The following is a 9,029-nucleotide window of genomic DNA, read 5'->3' as shown; positions in this document are numbered from 1 at the left end:
TGTTTGGCGTTTCCTCTAATTGAGAGTCATATTAAGGTAGGTTGTTTCACAGTGTTCGTTGTGGGTGGTTGTCTTCCGTGTCTGTGTATGTTGCGCCACACGGGACTGTTTCGGTATGTTTGTTCGGTTTTTGTGTAGTCTGTTTTCCCTGTCCGTGCGTTCTTCGTGTTACATGTAGTTCTTAAGTTTAAGTCTGTTTAGGTCGGTTTGTTATTTTGTAATCCTTCCGAGTGTTTGTTTTCGTGTTTCGTCTTTGTGTTAATAAATTATTATGTATGCACAACCCGCTGCACGTTGGTCGAATCACTACTCCTCCTCTTCGTATGAAGAGGAGGAGGAACGCCGTTACAGGTCCAGTGAGATACCCGATGGGTATGACGATACTTTTCCCGTCAATCATCGTTAAAAAAATATATATATATTTAAAATCTGGAAATCAACTAATTGTCAGTCCTTAAATGCATTATTATCCAAATGTGACTCGTTTCAGAAAACTAAGCATATGTCATGTGTCACTACCTCATAGGAGCACCATTTGAATGTAAACACGTTTTTTTGCCAGAAATGCCTTCTGGAATGTGAACTTTCATGTGCCTTAATAGCAAACTTGTATGCCATCTGTAAATATGAATTCAATTGTTAAATTACGAGCCTAGTTTGTTTAGCCATGGAAAAATACAGCAAACATTCCAGCTAGCCATGATTGGCTGAGATAATGAGTGGTCTAGACACGCCGAGAGATGAGTTCGGATTGGTCTGCCATGTAGCAAGCTTCTGTCTATAATATGAGCTGGTCAGTATGTGTAAGTAATCCTTTCTGACAGCTTTTTTGAAAGATGTCACGTAGTAGAACTGCTTAAGTGATGCTCTCCACTTTCTGGAGGACCGAGTGTTTACATCAGTGGAATTAGAGTATGATAGCTAAGGAGATAGCGAAAATTCTGGCGTTTGATTGCAACTATGCAAACGTGGTCGAAAAGAGAACACAAAAGGCTACAGATTACATCTTCAAACTAAGGGCAACAACCTCTTCCTCAGTGTGAGTAAGACAAAGGAGCTGATCGGGGACTACAGGAAAAGGCGGGCCGAACAGGCTCGCTGTAGTGGAGCGGGTCGAGAGTTTCAAGTTCCTTAGTGTCCACATCACCAATGAACTATCATGGTCCAAACATACTGTAACGACCCTGGGTTTATAAGCGCGGAAATCGACTCTGCCGCTCGAGCATGCTTTTGCGGCACAGTCGATAGCGCGCCGGACCTCGGGCTAGGAGGTCGAGGGTTCGAGACCTGCTCCCTGCTGTTTCATTACATTGGTGTCGGAAGTGATCGGACCTCGCATCCACGACAGTGCGTGTGCTTGGCCGGTGAGCGCGTTCCTGTAAGACGTAAAGTCGCAAGCTAGCGCGAGGACGCGCTCTTTGAAAGGAGGGAGTAGTGTAACGACCCTGGGTTTATAAGCGCGGAAATCGACTCTGCCGCTCGAGCATGCTTTTGCGGCACAGTCGATAGCGCGCCGGACCTCGGGCTAGGAGGTCGAGGGTTCGAGACCTGCTCCCTGCTGTTTCATTACAATACCAAGACAGTCGTGAAGAGGGCACAACAACACCTTTTCCCCCTCAGGAGATTGAAAAGATTTGGCATGGATCCCCAGATCCTCAAAAGGTTCTACAGCTGCACCATCGAGAGCATCCTGACCGGTTGCATCACCGCCTGGTATAATAACTGCTCGGCATCTAAACGTAAGGCGCTACAGAGGGTAGTGCGTACGGCCCAGTACATCACTGGGGCCAAGCCTCCTGCCATCCAGGACCTACACTACCATCCAAAAGTTTGGGTTCACTTAGAAATGTCCTTGTTATTGAAAGAAAAGCAAATTTTTTTGTCCATTAAAATAACATAAAATCCATCAGAAATGCAGTGTAGACATAGTTAATGTTGTAAATGACTGTTGTAGCTGGAAACGGTATGTGGTGAACAGCAAACTTCAAGTCTTTCCACATATTTTTAAATGGGACTCATGTCTGGGCTTTGGCTGGACCACTCAAGGACTTTTGCATTCTTGTTCTGAAGTCATTCCAGCATTGCTTTGGATGTATGCATGGGGTCATTGTCCTGTTGAAATGTAAATTTTCGCCCCCAGTCTAAGGTCGTTTGCACTCTGAAGCAGGTTCTCATTAAGAATTTGCCTGTATTTGGCTCCATTCATTGTTCCCTCTATCATTACCAGTCTTCCAGTTCCTGCCGCTGAAAAGCATCCCCATAGCATGATGCTGCCACCACCATGCTTCACGGTAGAGCTGGTGTTAGACGGGAGATGAGCTGTCCCTGGATTTCTCCAGACATAGCGCTTTGCATTCAGGCCAAAGAGTTACAGTTTTCTCTCAGCAGACCACATAACCTTTTGCCTTATAATCTCAGAGTCTTTCACGTGCCTCTGGGTAGTTCCAGATTTTTGAATTTGCCAATGATGGAGACCACTGTGCTCTTGGAAACTTTCAACACTCTAGAAATAGTTGTATACCCTTCCCCAGACATTTGCCTCATCATAATTATATCTCAGAGATCTACGGACAGTTCCTTGAACTTCATGGTATAGTTTCTGCTCTGACATGTAATGTCAACTTTTGGACCTTATATATAGACATGTGTGTTTCTTTCTAAATCATGTCCAAACAATTGAATTGGCCACAGGTGAACTCCAGTCGAGTTGTAGCAACATCTCAAGGATGATCAAAGGAAATTGGATGCACCGTAGCCCAAATTGGAGTGCCATAGCAAAGGGGTGTGAATACTTATGTAAATGAGATATTTCTGTATTTTATTTTCAATAGATTTGCAAAAATGTTTAAAAACAGGTTTTCACTTCGTCGTTATGGGGTATTGTGTGTAGATGGGTGAGAGAAAAAAAAGATTTAATCCATTTTGAATTCAGGCTGTAACACAACAAAATGTGGCATAAGTCAAGGATCATTCCGGTCCATATTCTGGTCATTTGGGGTTAGTGTCACTCTCACCACCTACTTTGTCTTCTTTACTGGAGGAGCTTAGAAATACAGAGATGTGGATAAAACGTCATGTTGATCGCAGTGAATGTTACAAAGTAAGAGGAAAGTTATACAGTAATTTTGTATAGACCCAAACACTCAAAGACCACAAATGGAAGAACCTAAAATGTTAATTTTCACAAGAAATACAGTTGTTTGTCACTTTAGTAGAAGAGTCTATACAGTAACTCACAACTGTAGCAAACGAAAGGATAGCTGTCATTCCAGTTCCAATCGAACCATCTGTCCATCCACGTGTCTCGTGCCTTGTGCACTGCAGCATCACAGGACTGAATCCCTCTGTCATTATTGGGTTGTCAAGGCCACCAGTATCTGAAGGAGGAGTCACTTCTTCTCGTTGACCACTTCCAGGAGTCTCTGAACAGGCCGAGCCACACAGCCTCATTGTCTACTAGTGTCTGTATCTAATCCTGGTTCCTCACACTGGCCAGGTCTGTGGAGCGATCTCTACAGTAGCTCTGAGCATCACACCAGCTTTTTTGGGGTTCATTTACTATGATAAATCTCGGACTTTGTTGTGGATGGGTTTTAAAATCAGGCTAGGTGGGTATTTAAAAAAATAAAAATAAAATGTTTGCACTTCAAATCAACTTGACTGGCCAAGTGCAACGAACATGCTGGACTTTGCACGGTGCAGTGTATTAGCAGTGGTTTCCTTAAAACGACACTAGTATTCATATTACTTGTATTTTTTTAAACAACCACCTTATAAACTACCCACGAACCAAAACCCCTGTTTTGTCAAGTGGCAATAAATCCCTCATCGATTAGGGGGGATATGTGCTGTTGGACATACTTTTACATCACTGGTTAGGGGACAACCTGCATAACACAGTTACATTTTGGAAACAGAAAGCGAAACACACTGTTTTGTCAAATAACTCCTATCGATTATCACATTGAAATGAATTGAGAGGGTGTAGATGAGGTTGCACGTCCTGTTAAAACTAACGCAGCTCAAAAAGCACACAATCTAGGAATAGTGTGTACATCACTGTTTAGAGGACAATTTGTAGAAGACAGCGAGCTACATTTTGAAGTGTTGCATTTTGATTCAAGTATGTCACCAGTGCGGTTGGTGTAACGCAGCACTTCGTTTTGTTAATTACTTCCGTAGATATCACGCTGAAGTCAATAGAAGAGGGGACAAACGTAGAGCTGTTTAAACTATTCAAAGGACACACGGAAACCTGGAATAGCCTATACATGGTTGGTTAGATGAGAATTGGTAGAAGGCTTCTATCTATATTTTGGAATAGTGGATGTTGATTTAAGGAGGCTGCCATCACGTAAAAGGGAACAAATTACTTTTTCTTGTAGAAAAAAAAGGATGAGGAAGGGAAGCGCTGCTAAGGTACACAATAGTAGATTTTGGTAGACAGAATGTGCTCTTTAGTAAAAGGGTGAAATTGGTCATCAAAAAGAAAGGAGGACCAAGGCACTCTTCATATAATTAATTAAAATGCCTTTATTTCTATGGCGTGTCCAATGAACATGCCATACAAATAAAGGCATTTGAATTAATTATATGAAGATGAAGAGTGCCTTGGTCCTCCTTTATTTTTGAAAAAACTTTTTTTTGTTAGTTAACTTCAAGGAATCACGACCCGCCATAGGATATCAAAAGTGACAACGGTTGGCTGTATTTAAGTAATAGTTTGACTTTCAAATCAGTTTATTGGTGTGGGGCTAGCAACTTTGATAGAGAGACCTCTCCGAATTATCCGTTCTATTTTGAGAAAGAAAATGATAGCTCCATTCTAAGTCCTGCGACCCCCAGCGTATATGACAAAATCAACAATACAAACCAAAGATATTGATCTGTTTTAAGCAATTGATCTTGTGTTATTGTGTTGACTATAAACTTTTATACTAACATCACCAATCTGAGGTAAAAAATAATGTGTAATTCCCCCCAATTTGATGTGGTCAAAACTTCAGCTTGTGTAATGTACTAAGACATACTGTCCACATCATAGACAGGAGCGTAATATACACGGAACAAAAATATATAAACTCAACATGTAAGTGTTGGTTCCATGTTTCATGAGCTGAAATAAAAGATCCCAGAAATGTTCCATATGCACAAAAAGCATAATTTTCTCAAAGTTTGTGTTTGAATTTACATCCATGTTAGTGAGCATTTCTCCTTTGCCAAGATAATCCATCCACCTAACAATTATGGCATATCGAGAAGCTGATTAAACAGCATGATCATACACAGGTGCACCTTGTGCTGGGAACAATAAAAGGTCACTCTAAAATGTACAGTTTTGTCGCACAACACAATGCCACAGGTGTCTCCAGTTTTGAGGGAGTCTGCAATTGGCATGCTTACTCCAGGAATGTCCACCAGAGCTGTTGCCATATAATTGACTGTTCATTTCTCTATCATAAGCCGCCTCCAACGTTGTTTTAGAAAATTTGGCAGTATGTCCAACTGGCCTCACAACCGTCAACCACGTGAATGGCGTCGTGTGGGCGAGCCTATTTTCTGATGTCTACGTTGTGAACACAGTGCCCCATGATGGAGGTGGGGTTATGGTATAGGCAGGCATTAGCTATAAATAACAAATACAATGCATTTTGTCGATGGCAATTTGAATGCACAGAGATAGCGTGACGAGATCCTGAGGCCCATTGTTGTGACATTCATTCCCTGCCATCATCTCATGTTTCAGCATGATAATGCACGGCCCTCATGGGACGAGAGGATAATGAAAGTTCACAGAAGTAATGAGTAAAAGTAGACCTACCAATTAGTTATAGTGTTTTTAATGATATCAATTTGTTTATTGTTGGATTCTAGCTTGAAATATACTTATTCATGTTACCATACCGGAACTAGGGGTTAGGGATCAAGGAACTTTGTGTGTGGAAAGTTACTGAGTGATATGGAAAGTTACTGAGTGAGAAAAGGGGAAGTGCAGAAAGTTCATATTCTGTTCAAATAGGTTGTTGTTGAATATGAATGTTCCTAAGGTGGGAAGCAAAGGGCAACAGTCTCGTTTCAGTTCCTGATAAGTCAGGCCAGTTTGTGCGGAACCAGGACCACGAGGGATGTGGAACTCAACTCCAGACAAGGTCAACAGTTGAAGAGAGAAGACTGCTGGGAGGGGGAAAGCTCTAGCCTATGACAATCTTCTATCCCCCACAGTACAAAGGTTGACCTATTCTATTCTGTGTGTCAGGCTCCGACCGAAGGTGGCTCCCCTTCCCGTTCGGGTGGCGCTCAGCGGTTGTCGTCGCCGGCCTACTAGCTGCCACTGATTCTTTACACCCCCTCCTTGTATGTTTATTGGTTACACCTGTTATGAGTTTGTGGGGATTAGTAGGGCTTTATTAGTCAGCCGTCCCGCCTGTTTCTTTGTGCGGGATTGATTGTGGTAACATTTGTGTGGGATTGATTGTGGTAACATTTGTGTATGTTGGAGACGAACGTGTTTGTTCCTGTTCGTGGGTTTTGCTGGACTGTTTTAGTCCCCGTGTTTGGGGCATTTGTTTTTCGGCACCCAGTGTTTCGTGAGGTGGCCTATGTCCGCCGTGTGTGCATTAAAGAGCACTCTCTTGAACTCTCTGTTTCCTGCGCCTGACTTTCACACCCACAACACCCAGATCGTTACACTGTGCCAAAAATAAATATTCCAAACATAGTCTAGGACAGTTGTGGGATGCGATAGATCCCCAAATTAATACAACCACTAGCATAAAAAAAAATGTTTTAAGCAATGAGCCTGACGCAACAGATGAGAACATTTAGCTTAAAATGTTGATAAACTATTAGGCTATTTCCTCACATTATAAGCGCAGAAATGCGCACACGACAGTAGGTAGGTCAAATGTTCCTAGCGGAAAACACCATTTTTAAAAGTGACTGCAAATGCGATTATGCATGTAATGCTTTTATTATAAAGGTGCATTTTTAGGGTGAAAATGATCTTCCCCAAACTTGAAACTCACACCAGTATGCCAGTTAGGCTCTACACCAGTTGTAAAGTGGGTTAATGTGCTTCATTTTAAGAAGTTATTTAGCCACTTTAGTTGTGATACAAACCTTATCAAAACATATACACCTTTGGGTTATATGTGTGAGTTTCAAGTTTGGGGAAGATAATTTTCACCATAAAAATGCACCTTTATAATAAAAGCATTACATGCATAATGGCATTTGCAGTCACTTTTTAAAATGGTATCGCATCCATGCATAATCACATTTGTGGTCACTTTTGAGGTCGTTTTCCTGCTAATGGAAGTTTTGCGCTTATAGCCTACTGCCATGTGTGCATAGCTCCGCTTATAATGTGAAGAAATAGCTCAATAATTTATCAACAGGGACTAGGATTTGAAAAAGCCATAAAAAGAAGCATGCACTGTTTCTTGCCTTAAACTGGGCATCATCCACAAGTGATAATATATCATTCACGAGTGATAGGCTAGTATTGTCACCCATCACACTATCCTTGATTTAATCTTGTCTTTACATATACAAAATAATATATGTTTGAAATTTGATTTAGAATGGACCATTATCATGCACCTGTCTCGAAACAGGGGCAGCAGAAAAAAATGTATAGCAAATGGAGGATGCTTTTCCCGTGGTTCATTTTCATGCCAGCCAGGTATTATTTTTGTTTATTTAACTAGGCAAGTCATTTAAGAACCCCGGCCAAACCCTAACCCGGACGACGCTAGGACAATTGAGCACCGCCCTATGGGACTCCCAATCACAGCCGGTTGTGATACAGCCTGGAATCAAACCAGGGTCTGTGACGCCTCTAGCACTGAGATGGAGTGCCAAAGACCACTGCGCCACTCGGGAGCCCAGGTAGCTAGCTAACATTGAACCTAGTTGGTTAGCTACCTGCAGATTCATGCAAGGTAGTAACGTTATGAGCTGGGATTATGCTTAATTGTTTAGCTAGCTGGCTATCTACATGTCTAAACAAAAGACTCTACTATGCAAGTACCTATTTCAATAGCATGTTCGGTCTGGCTATCTACTCCGATTTCAGAGCACTCTCGTCTAAGTGTGCCAGAGCGCAGAACAACTGATTAATTTATGAACACTCAACACCAGTTGAATATGGCCGGTGTCAGTAAACGTTGGCAAAAAAGTGCAATGAAATTGTTGCCAGCAGCACAGTTGCAGTCAACAACGCTCTGGATAACATAAAAACAGCCTAACCAGCTCTGCAAGGGCGAATTCAATGGTCAGTGAGCTGTTCTCTCATTTGTGTCTGGAAGTAGCTAGCAAGCTAGCCAACGTTAGCCAGATAGCTTGGGTGCTTGACTGTTGTTTTTAGGTCAGAACGCTCGGATCAACCACTACTCCTCGTCCAGAGCATCCAGTGTGCGCTCTGAACGCTCCGAGAGCGAAACTCTCTGAATTTACAAATGGACAATCTGACAACACTCTAACACCCAGAGCCCACTCTGGCACTCCAGATTACACACCTGTAGTATAAACCAGCCTTTAGTCTTGAAATCTTTGGTTGTTTAGTACATAGTCTCACATGTGAATCCTTAAAGAGATGGGAGCCCAGGTGGGGCTAAAGCTTAAGAGGGTGTTAACTATGCTGAATGGGTGTAGACAAAGAACAGCTCTCCAATAGGTATCAAAACATTCAAGGGCCATTTTCTCAAAAGTGAGGTTACAAGTGAATCAACTTTCGAAACATAATTACTTTCCCATTGTTCCTCAAGTATAGTGTATGATATACAATTTTCTAGCTCTGAGTCTCTACTTTTATCCAATGTATCCAAAAAACACAAATTAAAATTTTGCTACATGAGACCGAATCGAGCCAGTCGTTCACATATTAGGAAACTTGAGAAATAAATATAGTAGGCCTAGCCTATAGAAAGCTGGTGGAATCCTCCTCTTTTTAATAGAGGCCATCACTGTTTTCTCATGTAATTGCATAGCCTATAAAAATGTTGGGCAACAAGTGTTTGATTAGATTT

This window comes from Salvelinus fontinalis, chromosome 11, assembly GCF_029448725.1.
Source record: "Salvelinus fontinalis isolate EN_2023a chromosome 11, ASM2944872v1, whole genome shotgun sequence".
NCBI classification, from domain to species: Eukaryota; Metazoa; Chordata; class Actinopteri; order Salmoniformes; family Salmonidae; genus Salvelinus; species Salvelinus fontinalis.
Note: the sequence above shows the minus strand (reverse complement) of the source record.